The sequence below is a fragment of the Ambystoma mexicanum genome, chromosome 4q (genome assembly GCF_040938575.1).
Source record: "Ambystoma mexicanum isolate Mex_15411 chromosome 4q, UKY_AmexF1_1, whole genome shotgun sequence".
NCBI classification, from domain to species: domain Eukaryota; kingdom Metazoa; phylum Chordata; class Amphibia; order Caudata; family Ambystomatidae; genus Ambystoma; species Ambystoma mexicanum.
In genome coordinates this window covers 958,207,151-958,233,342 of record NC_090928.1, presented here as the reverse complement: position 1 = coordinate 958,233,342, position 26,192 = coordinate 958,207,151, and positions in this window count along the sequence as shown.

Sequence of the window (26,192 nt, the reverse complement as noted above, 5' to 3'; positions counted from 1 at the left end):
TTTCATGCTTTTCTATGCAGTTTCTGCCATTTACCTTATAAAAATTGAAAAATAAGTATATCATTATTTCTTCTATCTCCTAACATTCAATAACACAGCCTTAAGAAACCAAGTGAGTTTAATACACTTAGGGCCTCATTACATGGTAGGCGGTAACCATGGCGCTATTAGCGCCATGGTTGCCGCCGGTATTTTATAGTGTCTGCCTTGGTGGATGGTGGAATTACCACCCTACTCCAAGGTGAGCGGGGGCGGTAATTCCCCATTCACCAAGGCCCTTCCCCATTCCCATTTTTGCCCCCATAGGGCATAATGGGAATGGGGAAGGCGCTAATTACGGTACCGCAAATTGCGGTACCGTAATTAGCACCAAAGTCCCTTTGCGGGTTCGTTTTTTAACGCCTGCTAAAAGCAGGCGTTAAAGTACCAACCCGCAAAGGGACCTCATAATACATGCTTTTCAAATAAGTAGAATACTAGGGGCCTCATTACACGGTAGGCGGTAAGGGTTAACGGTCACTGGTACCCTTACCGGTGACCGTTAACCCTTACCGCCTACCATGTAATGAAGCCCTTAGTATTCTACTCATTTGAAAAGCATGTTGAACTAACATATTGTAAGTAAAATATAAAGGCTGCACATAGTCAAAGGAAACTGCATGCACACACTATGTTCAGATATCAAACAAGAATACTACTACAAAAACATAAACATTAACGTCTAAATTAACATCAGTGCTATACACATACAAAATTAGTAACTTCTTTCTTTTACAATTGCTGTGAAGACCACTCTCCTGAAAAGCAGCAGCATCTGAAGTACAAACAACAACTCAGAAGAAACCTGCTCATTCCACACAAAAAAGTAAATCCTATACTACCGTAATATTCTTACTGTTACTCAAACACACTGTGGGGTTGATTCGTGGAATTTGTGCACCGAAAAATGGAGATTTGTGCACCATTCTGCCCACAAATCCCCATTTGTTAAACAGGGATTAGCAGGCAGAATGGCACACACATCCCTGTTTTCAGCGCACAAATGACATAACACAGACGCTAGAATGTTAGTATTACAGAACAAAGAACTGCTTTAATTCTATACCATTAGATTTAGTATTAGTGCTTCTCCTCACTACTAGCTTAATTTCTACTGTCATCTGAACCCCAGTATAGTAACACACAAATACAAGAATAGCCTTCCCAACTAGTTGTAGCTGCCCAATGCCCAATCACACACCACCACATACATCCTTACCATCATACTCATACACTCATGCACACAGCACACATACATTGCAGAACAGCCCAACCCATACCTTCTTTTTTTTTCAGCAGACCCCAAAGAATGCCTACCAAAAATCAAGTCTGTAGAAAGCAACTCAGAAGTAAAGCAAATGAAAATAAAAGTGTCCAAAATAAGCATCCATCTCTAGCAGAATTTGTAAAAAAAAGTCCGAACAAAAGATCTAATAGAGTCATTAAGTGAAACAAAACAAGCTTCCAATACAAAAACTTTCCCTCCTCTTTCAAAATGTAAAACGTAACAGAAAGTGATTAACAAGAATTCAGCTACCACTACTGCTAACACTGCTCCTATAAATCGTGATGTAGTGGCAAGTAACCGTACCAAAAAAAGTATTTTAGAAAAAATGTTCCGCCACAGAGTCCTTCAGAATCTTATATAAACAGGAGAGAAATCATGCACAAGCCTTAAAACCTACCTTAGAAAATTAATCTTAGAAGCTTTGATAGACAGTGCAATCCTTCTCAAAAGGAAGTTATTTATTTTAGTGTTAAACAGAATGAAACCACTAACAAAACAAACTACTAAATTACAAAAAAGACTTCTCAATAAACGGAATGTCAACAAAAATAACTTCTTAAATATCTTTGGAGGTGAATGGTGTCACACCACAAGCACAGAACCGTATTTCAATGAAGAAGCATACAAACAAAAGCAAACCAACACAATTGCCATACATAGCAGTGGACGAGGGTATAAAAAAAGTAATAATACCATAATGCAACAAGAAATACTGCTTACAAAAATGCCCCCCGAAAACTCAGTATCACCTCTCCATTCGACTGAACCAGAACGTCCAGTATACAAATGGCTGTGCACGTCAATGTGTAACATTGCCAAAAAATCTTTCAAATCTTTACGCCAGTTCCTCAATCAGTATGTGAAAGGCAAAGAGAAAATCTAAATGAAACTACTACAAAATATGGATACCTGTCCAGTGCGCAAATACACAGGACTACCAGAACATTCATTAGCCTGCATTTAAGGACCTATTTGCAAAAGCACCTTCCATCATATCAAAATGATATCAACACATCATTCAACTATAAGAAATCTAGTCTATAAACTGTACTATGCTAAAAGTCCTGCTTTAGCCCTAGCCAATTTAAATAACATTCTTCTACATGGTACAGCCAAAGACCTACTCAAAGAAATAGAGTATATCCAGAGAAAATATTTTGGAAGTGAAAGCCATCTACAAAATGCAATAGCTTTACAACAGACTGGCAACAATTGTACAGATGGCAACCTTCTACTACACACATACAACAAAGAAATACTAAAATTTAAAAGTACATCTGCTGAAGTACCAAACCATGTGTGTGTGTGTTGCCGCAGAACTATTTATAAAAGTAACACAAAAACTGTAGACGTAACATACAAAATAGAAGACAATGAAGATTCCAAATGGTTTGAATTAGCTCTCTTCCTTATAGCAGAAAACAAATATGAAATAACTGACCCCTTAACACTTTGCAGTTACTGCACTACAAATCTTGACAACAACCAAACTCACGTGCTATCACAAATAACTTGGAATTATTCACACTACCAAAACCCCTGCAACAACTCAATTTATGTGAGAGCATCATAATTCAAACAGTGCACCCATTTCAAGCAATAATACACCTTCAACCAAAAACAGCAAAATTACCTCCCTCTGAATTAGTGAAAGGCATTTGTGGCAAAGTAGTTTATTTACCATTAGATCTGAAAGAAAATGTGCACACTCTGGGAGTGCAATGTCCAATAGAGCAATCTTTAATTGTCTTAGTAAATGGTGTACCTACAAAAGACAAAAATATTTGGCAACAACTCGTAGACTTACATAAAGTTAGACAAGCCTTGCAATATCTAAAAGACAATAATGAATTCTACAAAGAAATGAATATTGAAGAAAACTAGAGGAAAACCACTGAAATAACTCAAGAGTCACCAGAAACTGGTCAATTTGAACTTCTAGATCCTGCTACAGTATCCAATATTTTAGACCATTATACAATTCATCCATTACACGCTAAAGACACCATAGATGATGCACTAGAAACATACCAAATGCGACAAACCAAAGGATCACCAATCAGCATATGGGAAAAAAGTATAGAAGCACATGCTTTTCCTCTACTCTTTCCTACTGGGAAAGGAGGAAGGTACGATGATAGACCCATTCAGATAACAGCATCAGAATACTGCTTGTTACGAATATATTCTGAAGATCCCAGATGAATACATGTTCCACCTACTCTTTGAAAGTGAACTAGCAACTCTATGCTACGGAGTTGCACAACATTGAAATCAGGTCCCCACTTTCAAAACATGTCAGCTATGCAATTATTACAAAAAGTGCAAGAAAAAGATAAGGTTTTACAATCAAGCATTACAAATCTGTTAGCAAACATGCGTGGTACTGTCACAACACAAATTAATTGAGGGGAAGAGAGATCGACACTCTTCCCCGAACCACAGAAGCCGAATGAATTTGACCCTCCCACCGTGGTTGGCACAGGCACCTGATATAGATAACAGGTCGCCACGTGGCAGCCAATGGGGTAAGAGGTTGTGGATAGGGTGGGGAAGTTAGGAACACCGGGAAGAGGATAAGAAACTCCTATGTTGGATGGGGATGGGGAAGCACAGGGAAAAAACTCTAACCTGTCTAGACATAGAACACAACAAGATTCCCCTTTTTGGGTAAGGGTACACTTAATGACAACACATGCACAGAAGATTCAACAATACACCATATCCTCTGATTCTCTGCCCTACACCTGAGAAGCCCACCTTAATATGTGCACTAAATCATGATGACACATAAAGAAAACATGTAGCAAGCAACAAAATGGAAACAAACACATGGGACTCTTCCCAACATAATAAACAATTAGTCATGGCCCCTTGGGCAGGCAGAAGCAACACACAAAACAGAAATAGTGCCTTCCCTAGTTTGCAGCACTAACAACACTTAGTTTCCTGCCCATAGACAGTAGTAGAATAATGAACATGGTGATAGGCTACTCCCCGCCTGAACGGCATTCCTCTGCCTTCTAATGATTGCTGTGGGGGAAGCCTTACTGACATATTCAGGATGTAACACAATGCATTGTCCATAAATTCACAAGCGTTTCCCTAGTACTTATTGTGGTCTGGGAACCCCTCTGGACTTCCCAGACGTAGAAAACACTGCAATAATCAACCCAGCAGCCTCATAACACATATAGATTCACCCAGTCTGTACCCAGTACTTATCTGAGGTCTGGGACTTCCCAGACGAATAACGTAGCGCCGTAAATCAGTCCGCTGACATCCTGACTCTCCGTGCGGCAAGGTCCTTGATAAGATCAGTAATCACGAGCCATGAACACAGCCAGTCTTCCCTGTCCGCCTAACGCCATCCGCTCCCTGGAATCAGAATAAGCCACACCTGCCGCACGCCGTTGCCTGCTAGTAAGCTGCGCCAAATTAAAGACAGCTGGCAATGCGCGTGCGTGAAGAACTACCAGGCGCACTGAGGGTGATGGGTAATGTAGTTCCAGGTCCTCCCAGCACTCTTTGGCCTCAATATGCAAGCCTTAGCACTCCCCTTCTGTGCCAGCCCTTATTCCTGGAAGGTACTTAAGAGTACTGGTTCCGACATCACGGAGATGTACATTGTATGATAAGAAACCTTGCCCCGCCCACTTGGTTTGTTACATTAAGTTGTGCAGAATATGCATGGGAAGATTTACATGATTTCCTACGCATATCAAACAAAACCAAAACAAACATAGATATACTAACACCTGGAGAACTTTGCTCTCTAGGTCCTGTTAATGTTTCAAGATATTTCCATCATCGCTTCATTGCTATGCTATACTTTATTTGTAATAAAACTGTTCCTCCCCTCGGAGAAGTGCAACACTTCTTTTGGAGAAAAGAATACCAAGCCAGAGGAGCACCACATATCCACATGCTTTTATGGATTACAGATGCTCCTAAATTTGGTCAACACAGTGATGCCACTGTTTTACAGTTTATCGAAACATATGTCACTTGTGAAATTCCATCAGAAGCAACAAATAGTGATCTTCATGCACAAATTGTACAATTTCAAAGACAAAAATGTGGGAAATATTGTCATCGCAAATACAAAAACAGAGGTAAATACTACACCAAATGCCGCTTTGGTTTCCCTAGACAAGTTACAGAAACAGGTGAAGTGAACAACGTTGTGTCTTCAGTTGGACATAGTGTTAAAGGTAAATCACCTAAGAACACATATTAAATAAAAAGAACAGAAGAAGCAAAATATATCAATGACTACAATGCAATCATTGCCCTCTTATGGAATGCAAACATAAGTGTGCAGTACATTGCAGACAATTCCACTGCAGTTGCACGATATGTTACAGCCTACTTAACCAAAGCAGAAAAAAACAGAGCTTCAAGACCACTGGAATGACCTATCATCGGACAAGACACTGTCTCAGAAATTGTACAGCATAGGCATAAAAATGCTCTCTCATAGAGAATGTTGCTGCTATGAAGCAGCAGATCGTTTAACCGGTACTGCTTTGTATGGAAAATCTGAAAATATAGTATGGCTAAGTCTTGGTCCTGCTAAAACTAGAAAAAGAGTTCTCAAATCATACGACAACATAGAAACAATAGCCAAACATGATCCCAACAGCCAATACATTTTGAAAAACAATGTACTAGACACATACTACCCAAACAGGAGTACCACTTTGGAAACCATGTGTCTATACCACATAGCCCAAAACTTCACATACAAAAATAATATAAAACCCAATGAAAATAAAGGTAGATACAGAGTGACAAATTGTGAAGGCAGCTTAGTCAAACTTACCAAATGAAGCTTAATTAATCATATCAAATTGTCATTAAAAACTCCTCAACATAAAGAACTATATTACATGTCCCTGCCAATGTTCCCTCTAATTATTTTTCTCTATGTGCGCAACTGACTAATGAGGTAAGCCATTTTGTGAGCTACCGTCGCATAAGTGAGTTTGGAAAGGAATGTCCTCTTCCCAGCCACTGCAATTCTTTACAAATCTTACAACACTTTTTCCAAAAACATAGGCTAAAATAAAATGTCATATGTCATATATCATACAGAAAACTCATCAACCAGTCTAAGACTTCAATATCTGCCACAGTAACTTGCAAGCGTACTTCTGTGCAGAGAAAAATGTCAGCCTCATTACGAGTTTGTCGGTAAGTGGTAAAGTTGGCTGTAACTCCATTACCGCCAACTTTACCACTACTCCAAATTACGATTTCCGGCATGGAGTTGAAGATTTGCCTCCAGGAAAATCCTGGAGATAAATCCTACAACTCAACGCCAAAATCGTCGGAATTTCTGCTGCAGTAATTCTGCTGAAAAGCCACATTGAGTCCAATGGACTAAATATGAATGGGGAATTACACCGCCACCACCAGTTGTAATCCGGTGGAAATTCCTACAGACCAAGTGGCAGTAACAGTAATTTGTTTGGGTGGTGTTCTGGCAGATTTACGCTGGGATATCGTCCCAAGTAGTAATGAGGCTCTGCATGTTTTATGGCACTGGAAAATCATTAATTTGTATTACAAAACACAAATATCTCTTAGTTGTGTTCCTAGATATATTGCGCCAACAATATTTATTCTTGAAGACATTTTTCTTTGTATTCTGAGTTTTCAAAAAAAGGCAATTGTACTCTTGCTGCTGTAATAACAAGTGATCAGCCGACGCGTAGTTTGACTCAAAGGGTTCTTATCAAGGCTGGTATGTCATTGTTCATTGACCCTTAGGTAGGTTGGCTGTTGGTGGTGGGTTGGGGTAGGTGGGTTCCACTCCTTGAATAGGCTGCCTTGTCAGCCTGTTACTGCTGCAAACAACATCCCTGGCATTTGTGGCCCTAAGAAATCTCTTGTCATAACTGACGTGGCTGAAACTCAGACAGAATACATTTGCCAATGGATTAATGGTAATTAAAAGCAGTGTGTCAAAAACGTGCTGAAAGGAGTTCAAGTGCCGCTTTAATGAATTAATTCAAGGGCCAGGATAAAATGATTCTAATAAATTGTGCAAGGATGATAGTTGCATCAGAATAATTGAACCTTAAAATATGATGATCCAAAATTAATGTGCCTCGCCTTACTATCCACATTATGTTCTCCTGTGGGTAGTGATAACACCAGCCTTAGAGCTAAAAGACATATGACCATGCATTTTAACTCCCTAAAAAGGAAAATGTGCCTAACAAAAACGAGAAACAATGACCATATTGCTTCAACCCACAAAGCTCCACTGATATTTTTTCGAATTAGTGACCAGTAGAACAGTGGCAAAGGAAGGAAGGAACACTAATAATATTAATGCCCGATTTCAAAAGGAATTTTATGGGGAAAGAACATCTTTTAGTGAGAAGAAAGTATCCCTGTTGGCAAAGCTAATTACTTTTTCCCCCCCTGAAAAATCATTTGACTCCAATTAGGGAGAAAAATCTGATTAGAACCCTGCTTGCACCCGTATAGTGAAATGACAGGGCACATAATAAAGTCTGTAGTTTTGCCCACCCTTCCACACCACAGCCTAGATAAAATTAAACAAGAGACTTACTGAGATTTATTATGGAGCCCTGTTGAAGAAAATCACACATATATGCCTTATAAGTTAATTGCATCAAATCATAAGAGATACAACTGTTTGAGTGCCTTCTCTGTAACTATGGATCCTTCTTTTATAATTCTTTGTGATCAGTTAAACAAGATTCAGGGAGATGCTAGAGGCTGCACTCACAGAACACATGGTTACATTGAAAAGCCCTCAGAAGTTGAGCATAGAAAGAAAAAGAAGATGCTGTTGTCTCGATGGGTACTAGAATTTCCTATCCTTTTGCAACACATTTCCTTCAGTGTACTGCCAAAACGTCTGACTTGGTCTTTGAAATGTGTTACTTTGGTCATCACCTGCAACCGCAAGGAATGATGCTTCCACCCATACCCTTCCCCTGCCCCATGGCTTGCCTCCAATACTAGTTGATAGAACACTGTAATAAGTGAGGGATTGTAGCAGTAAACACTCACTGGGATATTTCCAGACCAACAATACTTTGCAAGCAAGGCATATTTAAATGCAGCAACATATGGTGTGCATTTTAAGAATGTCATGATTTTGTATTACACAATTCTTTTGCAGTGTATATAAGATTGTTTGCAAGATACCCTGCCCATACATCATTGTGTAGGATTACACAAGTGCTCAGCGAAACCATGTTTGTATAGAAGCAAGTTACCATATAATGTGTGAGGATCTATGCCCAAAGGAACTCTGAACACTGGGAAATGATTCTGATTGTGTGAAAAGCTTTCTCCTGTCTGAATATGCTGTGCCCGGATAGCATGGATTTGTAATCCAGGCATAGACCATACCCATTATCCCTTGTAGGCTAAGTAAATGATATTGCAATGTTGCTCTCTACTTATATGGTAATGTTAGTAATGCTATAGTAGAAGACGCTGAGCGTTACATTTGTCTTTCAAAATCTTTAGATAGCAAATTCATATATGAGTTTTATAATGTGTTAACTTACAAGGGGGCCGCTTCAAAGCACTTTAGTGACACATTACAAAGAAGAGGAAGTATGGGATTTGGTTACACTTCCAAGTAGTCTGCCTACTTACAGTCAGTATCCAATTTTTGAGCTGATAGTTCAATTATATAGTGTGGGTAACACTTTTGGTAGGGCACAATGATTAACAGAAATTCTGGCACGTGAACGTTATTCATGTTACAACAAACAAAACAAGTGTATGAAAGTTCAAGTCTGCTAACCTTTTGCAGAGCCGAGAGGAAGAGTCAATGTTGTCTGGTAGTATCTTAATGTATTCTGGGGCAGAAGTTAGAGTCATAAGGTAAATGTGTGCTAGAGTCAGGTTTAGGAGTCATGTGTGGTGGGGGGTAAACTTTTGGTTAATGTGTGCTGGAAGACTGGTTAGATTGGTTAAATTCTTCTGTTCATGGAGCCAGTTTTTCATATTCATTTTTAAACTCTTGTGTTGTATTTTGCTGTTAGAGATTTTAGGTACATAGTAGTGTAATGCAAATTAGCAGAATATCAAGATTAGTTGCTTATTTTAAGAGAAAGAACATTTCAGGTAAGTGCTGTGGCTTGTGCCTTATTAAATCTTTTTGAATAGGTGAGAATTTTCTGTGTGCACTGCTAAAAATCTTCTGAGCGACACCCAAAAAGAAGCTGGGAAAGCGCACATGCGCACAGCTTACAGGGAACATTGGTCCCTGCTACAACTTTTTAAACCATGGAGAAAAGAAGAAGAGATACTATACATCTATGACTCCTATGAAGACGCTTTCAAAGCAAATGAAAGCACTATCACCGATGTAAACTTTACACAGTACAAAACAATGTTGCACAATGAACAGCAACACAAAGAAGAACTCCAGGCCCAACTAGATAAGGACACTCCCGACAGTAGTCAACCTTCTGTAACAGGAAGCCAAGAACCACTGGGACAGCCACTAACAGAAAATGAGGCAGAATTTGAAGAAGATACAGAAGACCTAACTGTACTGCAATCAAAATTGAACAAAGAGCAGCGTAGCATTTTCCAAGAAGTAACAAAAGAAATTGCACATGGTGTACAACATGAAAATAAAGAATGTAACTGCCAAAATTACAAAGCTATGCTACTATACGTCATTGGTGAAGCTGGTTCAGGCAAAACATTCTTAATCAAAATCATCAGCAAGTTCCTTCAACAATTGACAAACAACAAAGTGTCAGCTGCCCCCACAGGTTTAGTTGCCTACAACATAGGTGGTGTCACTTTACACCGATTGCTACTCCTTCCAGTAGAACACCAAAACAAATTAGAATATTACAAGCTTTCTACAGAAGCTGCAATGGTACTACGCAGAGTGTTAAAACAAATGAAAATGCTACTAATAGATGAAGTGGGCATGGTCTCCAACCTAATGTTGGCTTTGATTCACCTCAGATTACAAGAAGTACTCAAAACAAACTACGAAGAGCTCTTTGGAGGAAAACACATTATTGTTTTCGGAGATCTTCTTCAATTGACACCAGTGAAAGGTGAACCTATTTCTAAAACCTTAGGACACAAACTCTGCCGTAAAACTGTTGGCAGCATAGGAAATTTTAACCTTTGGCAACATTTCCAATACAGAGAATTAACAGAAAACATGCGCCAGTCTGCAGACCTCACCTACGCCAACATTTTAAAAATTATTAGAGTTGGTATACTATCTCAAGAAGCACAAGCAATATTAAAAACCCGGCACATCCATGCACTTTATGGCCATAACTCATGTGCTACTGATGTCATGGAACAATTAGAACACAAAATTGTCAATTGTATGTCTTTGATGCCAACTCTTGCAAGCAGTTCCAAATTCAATGAAACAATGTTGAAAAAAGAAATGCAACCAATAATTGAAATTTTCTCCACAGACAAACTGGACGTACATGGTATGACACTACCCATGTGTCAACAAGCCACAACAAGACTAAATACCTTAAAAAACTCTATCTCCAACACAGCTGGTTTGGAAAAAATATTAAAATTATCTTTAAACTGTAGAGTAATGCTTAAACGTAACCTTGAAGTGGAGCAAGAACTAGTTAATGGAGCACTTGGTACAGTTGTTGGCTTTCAAACATACACACGTGACAACAACTTTCAGTTTGTCAATATTCTCTTTGACAAACTATCAGAAGTAAAATGGATAGGAGGCTCAACAGCTCGATTCCTTCTTTTCAAAGACATATATGTACGCAGAGAACAATTTTCTTTAACTCTAGCATACACAGTCACCATTCACAAATCACAAGGTCTTAACCTAGATAAAGCATTGATAGATATTGGCAACACAGTCTTTAAAGAAGGCATGAGCTACGTAGGACTATTACGCTTACGTACACTTGATGGTCTATTTCTAATCAACTTTGATGCAAGTAAAGTAAACGCTGATATTCCTTGCATTTTAGAATACAATAGACTACGTTCACTATACACCCCCATCTAAAAACCTATCCTGTTCCACAACAAGCAAAACGTTTTAAAAGAAAACTACTTCAAACAGAAATGCAACAGGATCTCACTGCAAATCCTCCAAAGAGAATAAAAGAAGCTAATACTTCATCAATTACTACAACCAAAGAAGAATATACTACTCAAAGTAACTCAGGTACTTCTTCAAAGAATCAACACAAACTCCGAAGAAATGATTTGGACACAGAACTATCTGGTCCATTCAAATTTTCAAGTATAACGTGTAAATTGCTACACAAATGTAGCAATAAATATTCTATTTCAATTGCCACCAATTGTTGACAACATTTACTTACACAATACAGACCAATTGTGTTTGCAAATGTTAGTCCTTCATAGAAATGCAAACAACAATCCTGACAACGCATATAGTGTTCATGGAATAAGACAAGAATTGGACTACTGTGCTGGAATGGTGAAATTCACTATAAACTCACAAGAAGATCCACAAGAATTTCTAATGTACTTACTACAAGTACTGGAAAACAAAAAACATACCTATAAATTAAATCTTCCAGATTTCATACATGTGGAAACATACATGCACTCTGTGCAACAATATGGCACAGGAACAAATCCATAATGAAAGTTTTGTGTATGTATCCATACCTAACTGTGAATCCGTTCCATTTCAGCAATTTGTACAAAATGCAAACCATGGCAGATTATGTACTACGTGCAATTCAGATAATCGCTCCACCTTACAAATACAAACACATAGTAAAAATCGTAATACTAATGCTTTTACGTTACAATGCAGGTGGTAGCAAAAACAACTGCAAGCTGACTGGATTCACACATGGTCAAGTATCACTTGGTAAAAAAACCTTCACAACAATAGGAATAATCTACCATGCAGGAGCAACAACCAATGCAGGTCACTACACTGCATATATAAAAAAGAATTGTGGATGGTTTGAATGTAATGATAGTACCATTACTCTAAAGCAAAGATTACCAGCAAATCTTATAAATGCTTATTTAATATTCTTAAAACCAAAATTTAATAACTAATCTGTGCATAAACATTAATAAAACTTCAATTAGAATACTATTAACAGTTTCAGAACGCCAACAGGTATCTAACTGCCCCAAGATTTTTCAACAACCAAACAGAAAAATCAATAGCTCTAAATTATAAGAAAAAATAAAGAGTTAGAATACACCAAAAGGTATCTAACTGCCCCAAGATTTTGCAACAACCAAACAGATAAATCAATACCATTAAACATATAACAAGAAATAAACAGTTAGAATATGCCAACAGGTATCTAACTGCCCCAAGATTTTGCAACAACTCAACAAATAGATTAGCAACTTGAGAATATAAATAAAAAACTATAACCAGTTACAATTCGACAACAGGTATCTAACAATCTGCAATAATCCAACAAATAGAACATTAGCCAGAAACAACAAGTAAACACTGAAAACAAAGAAAGAAATGTACAGTACCATAGTACCATAACAAAACAAAAAAATGTTTTAATCCAACATGGATTTCTTTTCCCCACAGTCCCAATAATTTAAGCAACAAACACAGAAACTGAGCAAATTGCACAGTACACTGGTTTGTAAACTACTAAATATGAGGGTCGAAATAAAGCAGAAATGTCAATTATTGAATATAATAAGTCTTTATAAACTACCTACACTAACATGATCTTTTCTTTTATCACAGAAATTGAAAAAGAATATCTGCTCCACTTACCCACGTCATGAAATAAATAAATCCAATCACAAAAAATCAAACAATAAGTATATTATAATAAATACAACTCATGAATACTGCTCCATAACACAACCATTGAAGAACCTCCTCCTGTGGCAGCACCACCTCCTGTGGCAGCAGCAGAGGGTGATGAGAGCGACAGCAGCAGTTCTCCCACAATGGCATAGCCGTGCAGGCCATGAGCCCATGGAGGTGTTTTTTTTTTCACAACATCCACACAGGTGGCTGTTTGTGCGCACCCTGTCCTCAGACCTCCTGAGTGGCCTCCCCCCTGGCCCCCACATGGCCATTTTTTTTTTTTTTTTTTTTTTTTTTACAGTGTGTTGCCTTGTGTGGCTGCCGTGGGCACCCACTGTATTCCAGCTGGGCACATGCAGGCTTGTCCTGAGTTTGGGTTAGATGCTTGGGTTCGTGAGACACAGACCCCTCCTGCTTCCTGTTTCCATGGGCTTGCAAAGGGTGTGCCTAAGTGACAGAGACTTACACAGTGAAGTAGGACTCCCATGAGCTGTGTGGGCAGTCTGTAGTCAATACTGTGTATACATTCCTAGTGGATATTGTTGTTGAATTGTACACTGCATGGTGTATTGCTATGTGCTTGTGCATCCATGTCTTTCTCCTAATTTGCAGGTTAATTCCTCATGTCTTCACAAGGCCGTTTACTTTGGAGATGGAGTTCATGTTGTAAGCAGTGCACTTTGACATTTGCATGGCAGCAGCACTGTACAGTTGGAAGTGGTCGATGTGCTGGCATAATCAGGTTGTAAGACTACCACTACTTTAACTTAGTACTGTCATGTTTATGCTATGTTTGAGGTTGTGTAGCTGCATTGTATTGTTGGTAAGTATTTGGTCATGTGTGTTGTTAGTTTGACATTACTGGGAGCATATTGTGTGTGGGCAGTTTCCATTAGGGACACTGTACTTTGACACTTGTGTCATGTTTTGGGGATTGCTTTGTTTGCACTCACATAGCATGACATGCCATGGTGTGTTGGGTGGCAGTGCTGGGGAGGGGTTGGGTGACATGTCACTGTTGTCATGTTGTATTTTGCAAGGGAGTAATGATTTTAGCAGCATAGAAGTGTGTCTTTTGATGACACAGCATTGGTGGTGTTTGCGTAGGTAGGGATGCACACAATGTAACACTTCCAGGTGACCTATCTCAGGCTGGTAGGGTTGTGACAGTTGACTGTCCCTTATGTCATCATCATTGATTGTCAGATGGTATGTGCCAGGGCTGTGTGCACTCCACAGGGGTGTGATTTTAGGTAAAGTAATTAGCCACCAGCTGCATACGGGCTGCCTCACCCCGTGCCCTTTCCCCTCCCATGCGCAGCGGCAATGCATGTGGTTGGGGATGTGGGGGCACCACCATGTCCACGGGCAGACCCCGGCGTGTTGCAACGTTGTGCAGGACACATGCTGCCACTATGATCCTGCACACTACTGGGGGAGCGTATAACAGCTGCCCGCCAGAACGGTCAAGGGAGTGAAAGTGTGACTTGAGCACTCCGAATGTGCGCTCCACTATGCCCCGGGTTGCAATGTGGGCTGTGTTGTATCTTACCTCGGGTGGCGTGGTGGGGTTCCGAATTGGCGTCATCATGTGGGTGCTCAGAGGGTAGGCACTGTCCCCTGAGGAGGTGATGATGGGTATCATTAGTGGGGTTGTGACATTACTTAGTATTTGACATGCATGCATGTGCTCTGGCATTTATACTCACCGAGCAGCCATGTATCGCCATGAGGCCCAGCTTCTAGGTCCCGGTTTAGGGTTGACATTCTGTAAATAAAACTGTCATGGGTGGACCCTGGATAGTTGGCATATACTGAGGTGATGATTCCCTTGGCATCACATAATACCTGGGCGTTGATGGAATGCCAGTGCTTTCGGTTTCTATAGATGTGCTCAGATGCCCTTGGAGGACATAGAGCCACATGGGTGCAGTCAATGGCACCTAGCACTTTGGGGAAGTGTGCCACCCCGTAAAAATCCTGGACGACAGCCTGCCTTTCTGCAGGTGTTCTGGGCAGGTATATGTGCCTGCGGACTGATGGGCGTGCAGTCATGATGGCCAAGAACTGGTGTAGGCAGCATGACTGCGTGGCCTGTGACACCCCCCCCCACTATGGCACTTTTCTGCTATAATTATCCAGTAGCCAAGAAGTGCAGTACATTGAGGACCTTATGCCGGGGGCTGAGTGCTTGGGAGCACAGGGTGGGTGATGTGAGGTCATCCTCCCACTCACTGACCAGGTCGAGTATTATGTGAGGTGGAAACCTGTACCTCCCATACACCTGGTCATCAGGCATCCCAAAAAGGCTGGTTCTGGGTGTAAAAATTCTGGGCCTGACTATCCTCCTCCTCTTCCTGCGGTATCCCACGACCACTGCTGCTAGGAACGGTATATTCATCCTGGCGTCTGTGCTTTGTTGTTTGCGCGCACCTTTATGCTGCGCGGGTCCACGTACTCCTGCTAACTGGTGGCGTACGTATTTCCTGATTAGCGCGTCTTTTTTGGTGCACGCCTTAGCCCCGTTCGATTCCATGAATACGTGTTTTGAACATGCGTGTGGGCGTTCCGCACACTTGCCTCCTGTACTTCCCCCGTGACGCCCACATTTTCACGAGTTGTTCCCCATTCCGCATGTCACGCCCCGTGTTCCTCCTACTTTTGTTGTGTGCGCCGCGCTATGTGGGATTTCGCTGTGCGCGTAGCGCACGCTGTTTGGAGACGTATGCGCCAGCGTGCACCATGCAGAATTTTGGCGCACATCCTGGGATTTACACGCGCACGGACTTCCATGAATCGCTGTGCGCGGGTTTCGCTGCCATTTTCGCACTGGCACTGCGATTCGCATGCTTTCGCACGCTTGCGCTGAAAATTTCAGCGCAACATGAACTCCATCTCCAAAGTAGACGGCCTTGTGAAGACATGAGGAATTAACCTGCAAATTAGGAGAAAGACATGGATGCACAAGCACATAGCAATACACCATGCAGTGTACAATTCAACAACAATATCCACTAGGAATGTATACACAGTATTGACTACAGACTGCCCACACAGCTTATGGGAGTCCTACGTCACCTTGTAAGTCACTGTCAATTGGGCACACCCTTTGCAACCCCATGGAAATGGGAAGCAGGAGGGGTGTGTGTCTCACAAACCCAAGCATCTAACCCAAACTCAGGACAAGCCTGCATGTGCCCAGACGGAATACAGTGGATGCCCACGGGAGCCACACAAGGCAACACACTGTAAAAAAAATATATCAAACATCAAAAATGGCCATGTGGGGGCCGGAGGGAGGCCACCCAGGAGGTCCGAGGACAGGGTGTGCAACAACAGCCACCTGTGTGGATGTTGGGAAAAAAAACACCTCCATGGGCTCATGGCCTGCATGGCTATGCCATTGTGGGAGAACTGCTGCTTTCGCTCTGATCACCCTCTGCTACTGCCACAGGAGGTGGTGCTGCCACAGGAGGTGGTGCTGCCACAGGAGGAGGTGGTGCTATGGGAGGCAGCCCATGCTAAGCCCTAGTATGGTCCTCAACGGCAGCAAGCATGCGGGTGTGGAAGGTCTCGTTCTGTAGGATTATAGTGCGGAAATCCCCATGCAGCACCTGACGTGATGCCCGGATCTCCGCCTGAGTTGCCTGCATCTCAGCTGAGAGCGAACGAGTGAGCCACTCCATCTGCTCTTCTGTCCTCACGTTGCCTCAACGGCAACAAGAGTCTCCCTGAGGTGATGGAGTTCTACCCTCAGGGCTTCCCTGTGGCCCTGGGACTCTATTGATATCGATTGGCGTAGAGTCTCCAGTGCTGACCGTTTGTCCCTGTTGGACGCCAACATGTCCTCCCTGTGTGATTAGCAAATGGAGTCTGTTGCCTGCTGTAGTTGCTCCATCTGCCTTTCAGGGGGGACAATAGAAGTGGCCACCCTTTCCATTGCTTGAGCTATCATCTCAACTGATGCTGCCTGTTGGCTTGCCATACCGTACATGGATTGTTCCCATACGGTATTGTCTGGTGGCGTACGGCCACTGCGTCGGCGGGCACCACACCTGTTCGGGGCAAGGCGATGTGTACCTTGCTGTGCCGGCACTGCCTGAGGCTGCAGGACTGCATTCCCCCTCTGATCTGCTGGCCCAGGAACAGGATCAGATGTTGTGGAGTGTGACCGTGCATCCGTATCTGCCAAAGGCAGACTTACCAACACGGACATCCCCATAGAGGGTTCTACCCCTGGTGCAGGTGGGTTGGACAGAACAGAATCCCTGCCAGAAACACTCACCTGCGACAGCACATAAGTCTCATCATCCGATTCAGCACCTGAGTAGAGGTCTGGGGAGGTGTACCCAGAGACACCCCTGGACAGTATGGTCTGCAGTAAGATTGGGTTTTCACCCACCACCACAGCACATCCACCACTGGTACCCGGTCGTGCCTGAGATTCCTCCTGGGTCTGCACCATCTCCTCAACCTCAACAGCATCAAGTGCGTCATAACCTGCAAAAACATGAAAGACAAAAAATGGAAACAGGCATTAGTACCATAGCACACACATAGGCCTGACAAGCCAGAGATCCAGTACATGATTTACACATGTCCCACATGACTATAACCCTGGCATGCACGCACTGTCAATGAGCTGGAAGGGGAGGCAAAAGGCAGACACTGATGACACCAAGATGGAAAAGCAACACATTTGCTGCATGCTGGGTAGCACTGCCATCACACATTAGCATGAGAGTGGCATGTCCAATACACATCAATGACACATGCCAGCACACAGATGGCATGTAGCATAGCCATGGTACATTTGACAAGTACAGCCATATGTCAGTGAATGAGTACTGTCCCCCATCCATGTGAGATGGACATGATGAGATGAAAAATGCAAAATAGTGTGACTAAATATGCATGTGCCACACACTGCAACACATCCAGTGTACAATAATACAGTGATGGCAGGCAGATGTACATATCAATGGTTGGTCACTTCAACATAACAGGAAACAAATATCATGTACCATATTCAAACAGGCACCAAAAATCAATGTGAGCAGGCCAATACTCAATCAGCCTGAATGGTCTAATCATTCACATGACAAGGTAACAAATGTGACCCAATGAGGGGTGTAATCAATGACAGAAGCATGTCACATATGTGGCATTAGGGCTGATAAATGTGTTTCAAAAATTGGAGAATTGAAACAATCAGCCTGAATGAACCCTGAAAAAATCTGAACAATGCTGTTGCAAGATGACAGTTCAAGGGCAACTGCAGTAATGTTGCGCTAATTGGCTACTGTGGGCAGAAGGGATACTGTAATACCCAAATTCAAGGCCGGTGAATGTTTTGGAGGAAGCACATGGGTGACCCATACCACTCAGTGACCCACCCTCACCAGGCACTCAATCAGAACCCGTCACCCAAACAACATACACATGGATTACACACACATGCATGGGCACTCACAGGACGATGCGTCGTAATCTGGTAGGTCTCCCACCCCTTGGATCTGTTCCTCTGTGACAAAGGTTCCAGCAACAGACTCATGTTCAGTGAGTTGGTTGTCCTCTTGTGGAGACCCACCGCCAGTCACCAGAGTAGCGGCATGATTTGAGGCAAGCTTGTTCTTTGCTCTGCGTTTCAGGTCATTCCACCGCTTGTAGCAATCATCAGCTGTGCGCCTCACGAATCCAAGGGCACTTATGCGGTCGCCGATGGTCTGCCAGTGTGCCTTACGTTGACCGGGTGTGGTCTCGCACCCTGCAGTCACCAGCATTTCGTGGCTATGTGCGACACATAGCCCACAAGTGCATCAAGTTCCTGATCATTGAAGCAAGGCTTCCTTGAGGTACCGGAGTGTGTAGCCATGTCTGGGGTCTCAGCCTGTCGTGCCAGAGCACCCTTCTTCCTCTTCTTTAAAGGTGGAGCAGAGCCAGAGTGGCTTACGCCGCTCTGGTCAGTAGGGGCAGAATCACCGGTGGACTGGGTAGTAGGAGTGTGGGAATGCACAATGACCATAGGTCTTGATGCAGGCATTGGTTGCAGGGTAATGTTGGCAGGAGGAACGTCAGTTTGATGGTCCGGGACTGACACTGTCCTGGCTGGGAGAGTCAGAGCTGGAGCGGATGGAGCTGCAGCTGCCCCTGCAGCCTCCCCACCCTGCATACTTGGGGCAGCAGATGACATAGCTGCCCCAGATCCACGTGGATTGGTGACAACAACTTGCACCACCACACATGGCCTAGACTTGCTGACCTGGAAGTTGGCCAGGGAGTCATCCTGTGCCAGGTCAGGTGCCACAATGGGCTGGTCCAACAGGGGCTGAGCTTGGATGGTGTCAGCCACGTTTCCCTCAACCATGGGGGGGGCATGGGTGTCCCTGATTGTTCCTCCACACATGGGGGCATAGGTGCACCCTGCAAATCCCGGCCACGTCCCCTACCATGCCCACCACGCCCAACTCTTGAGGGTCGCCCACCTTTGCCTCCCTTACCACTTGGTGGCCTCCCAACCATGGCACTGATGTTGTTGTGCGTATGGGAGTTGCAGTAAACTATTGTCCTGGGCAATTGGGGGTCAAAGGGGTAGGATACCAGATGGAATTTGTACACTAGTGCTCTAACAAGGCTGTCTGTGACCCCTGGGGGAAGATGACGGGTCACGCAACGCACAGGCAGCCCAAAATCAATAATAAACGTGCACGCAACCCCTCGTAGACCACATGCGTGAAAAAATTAACCCGCACAACGCTGTGGCACCCAGAAACACAAAAATAAGCGTAAGCGTAATACACGCAGCCTACAATGACCTCTGAAGGGGAACGCGACACACGGGGCAAGCACAGTTGCTAAGTACGTGCGGAACTCACTGTCTGCCTGGAAAAAGAATGTGAAAAATACGCATGTGTGCGCGTTGGCAACACCCCCGCCAAAAGAAGAATTGTACGCTGTCTGAGGAGACAGGACAAAAGGAGAAGTGACCTCTGTTTGAGGAAACAGGTCCAACAAAAAATCAGAAAAGAGCTGCCAGAGGTAACAGGGAGTACGAACTAGAAACGCTGTGAAGTAATCGCGTGTGAACTGACAAGAAGTACAGATTTCACCCACTCGCTCTCCACGAAAAGCACGTACAAGGAAATGGCATCCTACATGTAGCTTTTAAACTGGCCCACACGTACACATCAGATACGCGTGTACGCGGGCGCTTTCCTCCAATTACACGCGATGACACTCGGACGTGCAGTTTTTCCACATGTGCTCTGTCATCACGTGCTATGAGGGAAACGCCCGTGCGCACAATGTAACTTACGCGCTTACGCGCTAAGGGCCTTTGGTCCAATGGAATCGCGTGCGTGTGCTGACGCACTTACGCGCTAAGGCCCTTTCCTCGAATTACACGCTGACGTGCAAGATCTTCCCATGCCAAATCACTCTGTATCAAGCTGGCCACGCGAAAACACACGGAAGACCACGCTCCTGCCCAGAAGGCTGAATTACTGCCCCCCAGAGCCCTGAGCACGCTCCCACTTGCCATCTGCTGCTGCCTGACTGCCTGCTGCACACCTGCCCTGCCATTTGCTGCCCGCACGTCAGCCAGGGGTGTAGTTGCTGTGACCACCCCTGCTGGAACCGAAGACTCACGACTGAGATTCCATCGCTCCACAGCCCAGCCCCAGGACCCAGTTGCCCACCCACTCCTGCCTTTGGGGTTGCCATGTCCAGCACTACACCATCTGGCAGCACTGGCAACCCCCAGCCAGAGAGGCAGAGGGCCACCAGCTTCAGTGCCACCAAAGTTGGTGTCCTGGTGGAGCAAGTCCTGGGGCACTATGATGCCCTCTTTGGAAGTTTGCGCGCCGACAAGGAAGGACGGACCAGGATCTGGATGGACATCGTGACTGCCATCAACGCGGAGGGGGTGGCAGTCCGCGACTTACAACGTGTCAAGAAGCACTGGGAGGACTTCAGGTCCAGGACCCTCAACACGGCCCGGCGTGTCGCTAAGGCAGCAGATGCCAAGGGGCGCCGGGGCAGCTGTCAGACCATCAAATGAGGGTCCTGGAACGCATTTGCCCAGCACTCTACATCCAGATCCTTGAGATGCAGACCCATCTGGAGTCGAGCGGTATGTGTACATGCATGTTGATGGTATGCTGTGCGTGTGGTGTTGTGCCAGTAGTGTGCAGGTTGCACATGTGTTTATGTAGGGCCATGTAGGGATGTGTATGAACATGGGCGTGTGGCTGACACATGTGAGTCCTCTCAGGTTTGAGACACATTGATGGTGTATGTGTTGGTAAGCATGCTGGGCATATGCAGGTGTGGGAGCACACAGGTTTCAATCTCTCCGTATGTGCATTGGCATGGTTGTGGCACGGATGGTGGTTCATAATTCATGTATCTGCACTGTGCACATGTGCATGTATGTGTATTTCACAAGTGTGCAAATGTGATGCCTCATGGATGCACGTGACGCTGATATGGAGAAGGATGAATGGCAGATGTGACATGTATGGCGATCTCTTCACTGAAACAGTTGCAGGAGATGTAGACATGCATGTAAGCGTGGTGGCATGTGTGCATGTCTAGTGCACTCCCTGTGTTTCATGTGATGTCTGGCTCACCTTTGGCTGCTCATGCTGTTGTATGTGTATGGATGTTGCTGGCCGTTGTGATATGGCTGTGGAATAGCTCATGTGTGTGAGTTGAAATGACATTTGGGTTGGGGATTGCGATGCCATGTCTGAAGTTTGACACTGCCACTCATGTGGAACTGTCATGTGTGTATCAGTCCATTGTACAGTGCCCTGATGCCTGTCTCCTATCTCTCGCTGTCTGCAGCATCAACTGATGAAGAGGGCAGAGAGTGTGCTGTGGAGCACAGAGGCAGGGATCGCACCGCCAGCCGGAGACGCAAGGCCCAGCTCCCCTCCCAGGTTGTGATCTCGTCGGGGAGTGACGAGTCCTCCATGCCATCTTCCCACCCATGTATCACCTGGGTACCCTGTGGAGCTGCCTCTGACCCTGCAGCCAGGCTAGTGGAGGACACATCCCTGCCACAGCCGGGAGTCGGACGTCCAGCACGGGTGGCCACCTCAACAACTGCACCCCAGCCGGAGGAGGATGTACAGGCAGCAAGAGCCAGGGCACAGGCAGAGGCACAGCAGCAGCAGCAACAAGGTGGGAGCCATCATGGCTCGGGGCCTTCGACATCGGAGGGGCAGGCATCGGCCAGAGGGCAGGAGGACCCAGGACTGGAATTGTCTTCCATGTGGCAGCGGTTAGGCCATGCTATAGATGCAGAGCGGCAGCGGGCAGAAGAGGCACGGCTCACGATGGTCAGGGCGGAGAACTCCATGCAGAGGGCCCTGAGGCGGGCCGAGTGCCTCGAGGCAATTCGCAGGGAGTTGGAGGAGAACATGTCGTCGTCCCTGCAAACCCTCAGGGCCATGGAAGAGGACCGCCACCAGGACATTGAGCAGGAGTTCCATGATGCCCTGGCCCGGGACATCCAAAAGTGGGCCGTCGGACTAGCCCACTGCCCTTGTAAATAGTTTTTAGAGTTAGGTTTCCTTTATGTTTTCCTTTTATTTGTGGTCAATGGACAATGCCACCCAAATTTGTATATAGTTATATTTTTAGGTAGTTAAGTAGGTAGGTTTCATTTGTTTGGTTGGGATCATGGATCCTTTACATCCTTGGACAATGGATTGTATATAGGTTAATCATGTTTTCATTTTTTTTTTTGTTTTGCATTATGGACATGGAGCAATGGATTTTTTTTTCCTGGACAATGGATTGTAAATAGTTGGACTATGGATTGATTTTTTTTTTTTTTTTTATGAACATGAAGCAATGGATTTTTTTTTTTTTACATTTCCTTTGGATTTGCGTTGTTGGAGGGTGAATTTGGACTGTTTTTCTTTCAAATTTATATGGATTGGTTATCATTTTCATTCAATCATCTTTTTCACATGCTTTTCATTTCATGTTTCATATTTTGGTATGCTTTCATTTCATTTTTGATTTCATGTACATAATACATTTTCATTTTTTAGTTCCATGTGTGGGATTCGCTCATTGGGTTGATGCATGTGAAAATGTGGGTTTACACAAGCAATGCCAACCAGTGTATGTGTGTGACGGACATGTGTTGATGTACATAGTTGACGTTTGGTTTGTGTCATGAGATCAGCATTTCGCTGGGGGTGGAAGGGGACATGAGTGGGACATGAGTGGGGGCTTGCTGGCAGGTGCACCGCACTCCTGGGTGGCAGGGGTGCTGGGGGACATGAGTGGGAGCCTGCTGGCAGGTGCCCTGCACTGCTGGGGTGTGGGGGTGCAGGGGGACATGAGTGGGACATGAGTGGGGGCCTGCTGGCAGGTGCCCTGCACTGCTGGGGGGTGGGGGTGCAAGGGGACATGAGTGGGGCATTAGTGGGGGCCTGCTTGCAGGTGCCATGCACTGCTGGGGTGTAGGGGTGCTGGGGGACATGAGTGGGGGCCTGCTGGCAGGTGCCCTGCACTTCTGGGGAGTGGGGCGCAGGGGGACATGAGTGGGACATGAGTGGGGGCCTGCTGGCAGGTGCCCTGTACTGCTGGGTGGTGGGGGTGCAAGGGGACATGAGTGGGACATGAGTGGGGGCCTGCTTGCAGGTGCCCTGCACTGCTGGGGTGTAGGGGTGCTGGGGGACATGAGTGGGGGTCTATTGGCAGGTGCCCTGCACTGCTGGGGGGTGGGAGTGCAAGGGGACATGAGTGGGACATGAGTGGGGGCCTGCTAGCAGGTGCCCCGCACTGCTGGGGGCTGGGGGTGCTGGGGGACAGGGACAGCGACATGCACAGGCCCCTCTGCGGTGACCTGTGCTGCCTCCTGACCCTGGCCCTGGACTGCACCACTTGTACCAGTGGTGCAGTCCAGGTGCCCTGCACTGCTGGGGGGTGGGGGTGCAAGGGGACATGAGTGGGGGCCTGCTGGCAGGTGCCCCGCACTGCTGGGGGGTGGGGGTGCTGGGGGACAGGGACAGCGACATGCACAGGCCCCTCCGCGGTGACCTGTGCTGCCTCCTGACCCTGGCCCTGGACTGCACCACTTGCACCAGTGGTACTACCCCCACCAGGCCCCATGTGCGGCTCAGTAGCGGGCTCTTCCTCCTCTGTGGAGACCACCAACCTGGATGTCGTCACACCGTCTTCCGCCATTGGAAGCCCCTGTGGGGGCTCACCCGGCCCTTCCACCACAGCCGTTGTGGCAGACGCACCACCAGCCCCCTCGGTCCCGGACGATGGTAATTCCTGGGAGGGTGGCTGGGCCTTGCGTCGCCGCCCAGTGGAGGCATCCCCGCCGCTTGGCTCCACAGCGCCATCTCCGCCCTCTTCTTCACTTGACGATGCGTAGAGGGGGACATAGAACACAAGCATCGAGGTACAGTACAAAATACCCTAGACAGGAAGCAATAACACATGAGTGGCACTGTCAAATGTCACTTCCATCCTGTCATTCCACAACACATGGGTGAATGCACACAACACACATGCAGAAACAGTCCTGGCGCCTGCAATCAACATCAACATATTTGTAGAAGGGCCCCTGTAAACCAAGATGTTGCCTTCAAAGTCACATGCAGCCATGGCGTTTCAAAGTCACACACACACTTCTCAGGCACACACACACACATGTGCACCATACATGTACATGACATCAGCACACATTCCTCAACCCCCCTCCATGTCCAGGAACAGAGACAGCCATGCATTCATGTGTGCATTCCACATAGAGCTCCCCATGTTGCTTTAAAACACATGCACCAACCATGTGGCTCACACATAACTGGTCTCACATGCATGACCATGATGTCCCTGCACACACACATATCCATACATGGCCTATGTCACACATACAGGCACACATCAGACTACCAGCACACTGCAACATGCACTGTCTCACACAGCAATGCTTGGCCACATACCGCTCAACTCCAGAGGGGTCTGCCTCCGAAGGATCGGGGCGTGGAGCGCTGGGCCTACGCGTTCCAGGACCCTCATCTGGATGGCACTCAGGCGTGCCCGGCCCCCCTCCGCGAGGCGCTGTCATGATGCCTACCCCCGGAGCATCAGGCCAGGCCGAGCACCCCCGGAAGCAGGCATCATGCCCTCGGGTAAAAGCCCAGCGGCCCCTTATAGGGACTCTTTGGACTCAGTCCTGGCGCCTTTGGCGCCAGGCTCATGTTGGACATCAGTCCTGGCGCCATTGGCGCCAGGCTCATAAAGGGAGGTGTTTTGTGCACTTACCTGATGCAGACCATGCTGCACGCTTCAGGCCTCCCTGAGACCTGAAAGGGACTATTTTTTCATAGGGACTATTTTTTCACTTGGGCGTGGCCAGGGAAGGATACATACCTAGTTGGGGAAGGATACATACCTGGGACTTCTTTGGAGGCTATTTAAGCCACGCCCAGACAGCAGCTCATGCTTCGCGTTGTTCTGCTTCCTGCAGCTTAACGCTCACCGTGTCTGCTCCTGCTCCTGGACTACAGCCACGCCCGTCTTGAACCTGGAAAACCTGCAAGGAAGGAAGAGAAGAGAAAGGTGAAAACCAAGGATTATTTCAAGCTTCTTACCTGCATCCAGAATCTTCTTGCCAGCATCCCTGAAGGAAGACTTCAATTTAAAAGCATCGCGTTGCTCGCTGCAGCGCCACACTTCACTCACCTGTCCTGTCCTCGAGACATCTCCCGGTTCCATCGCGGCTGTCAGCATCGGACGCCACATCTCTGCACCTAGGGGAGAGAGGAATAAACAAAAGGTGAGCAGAAGGACACACAGAAGGAAAGCCTGATTAACAGCCATAATACTTACCGGCTTTTCTTCCACATTTCGGGTCGGCGCCGCCCCGTTGGCAGGTACCGTACCCCGGCCCCTATGGGGAAAGGACTAGAGACATTTCAGAGGAATGATAAGGACATCTAGAGGGATCACCCTCATTACTACTCACCTCGGCAGGTTAACCCCTTGACGCATCGCCTTCATTCTGCACCTGAAATAAAGGAC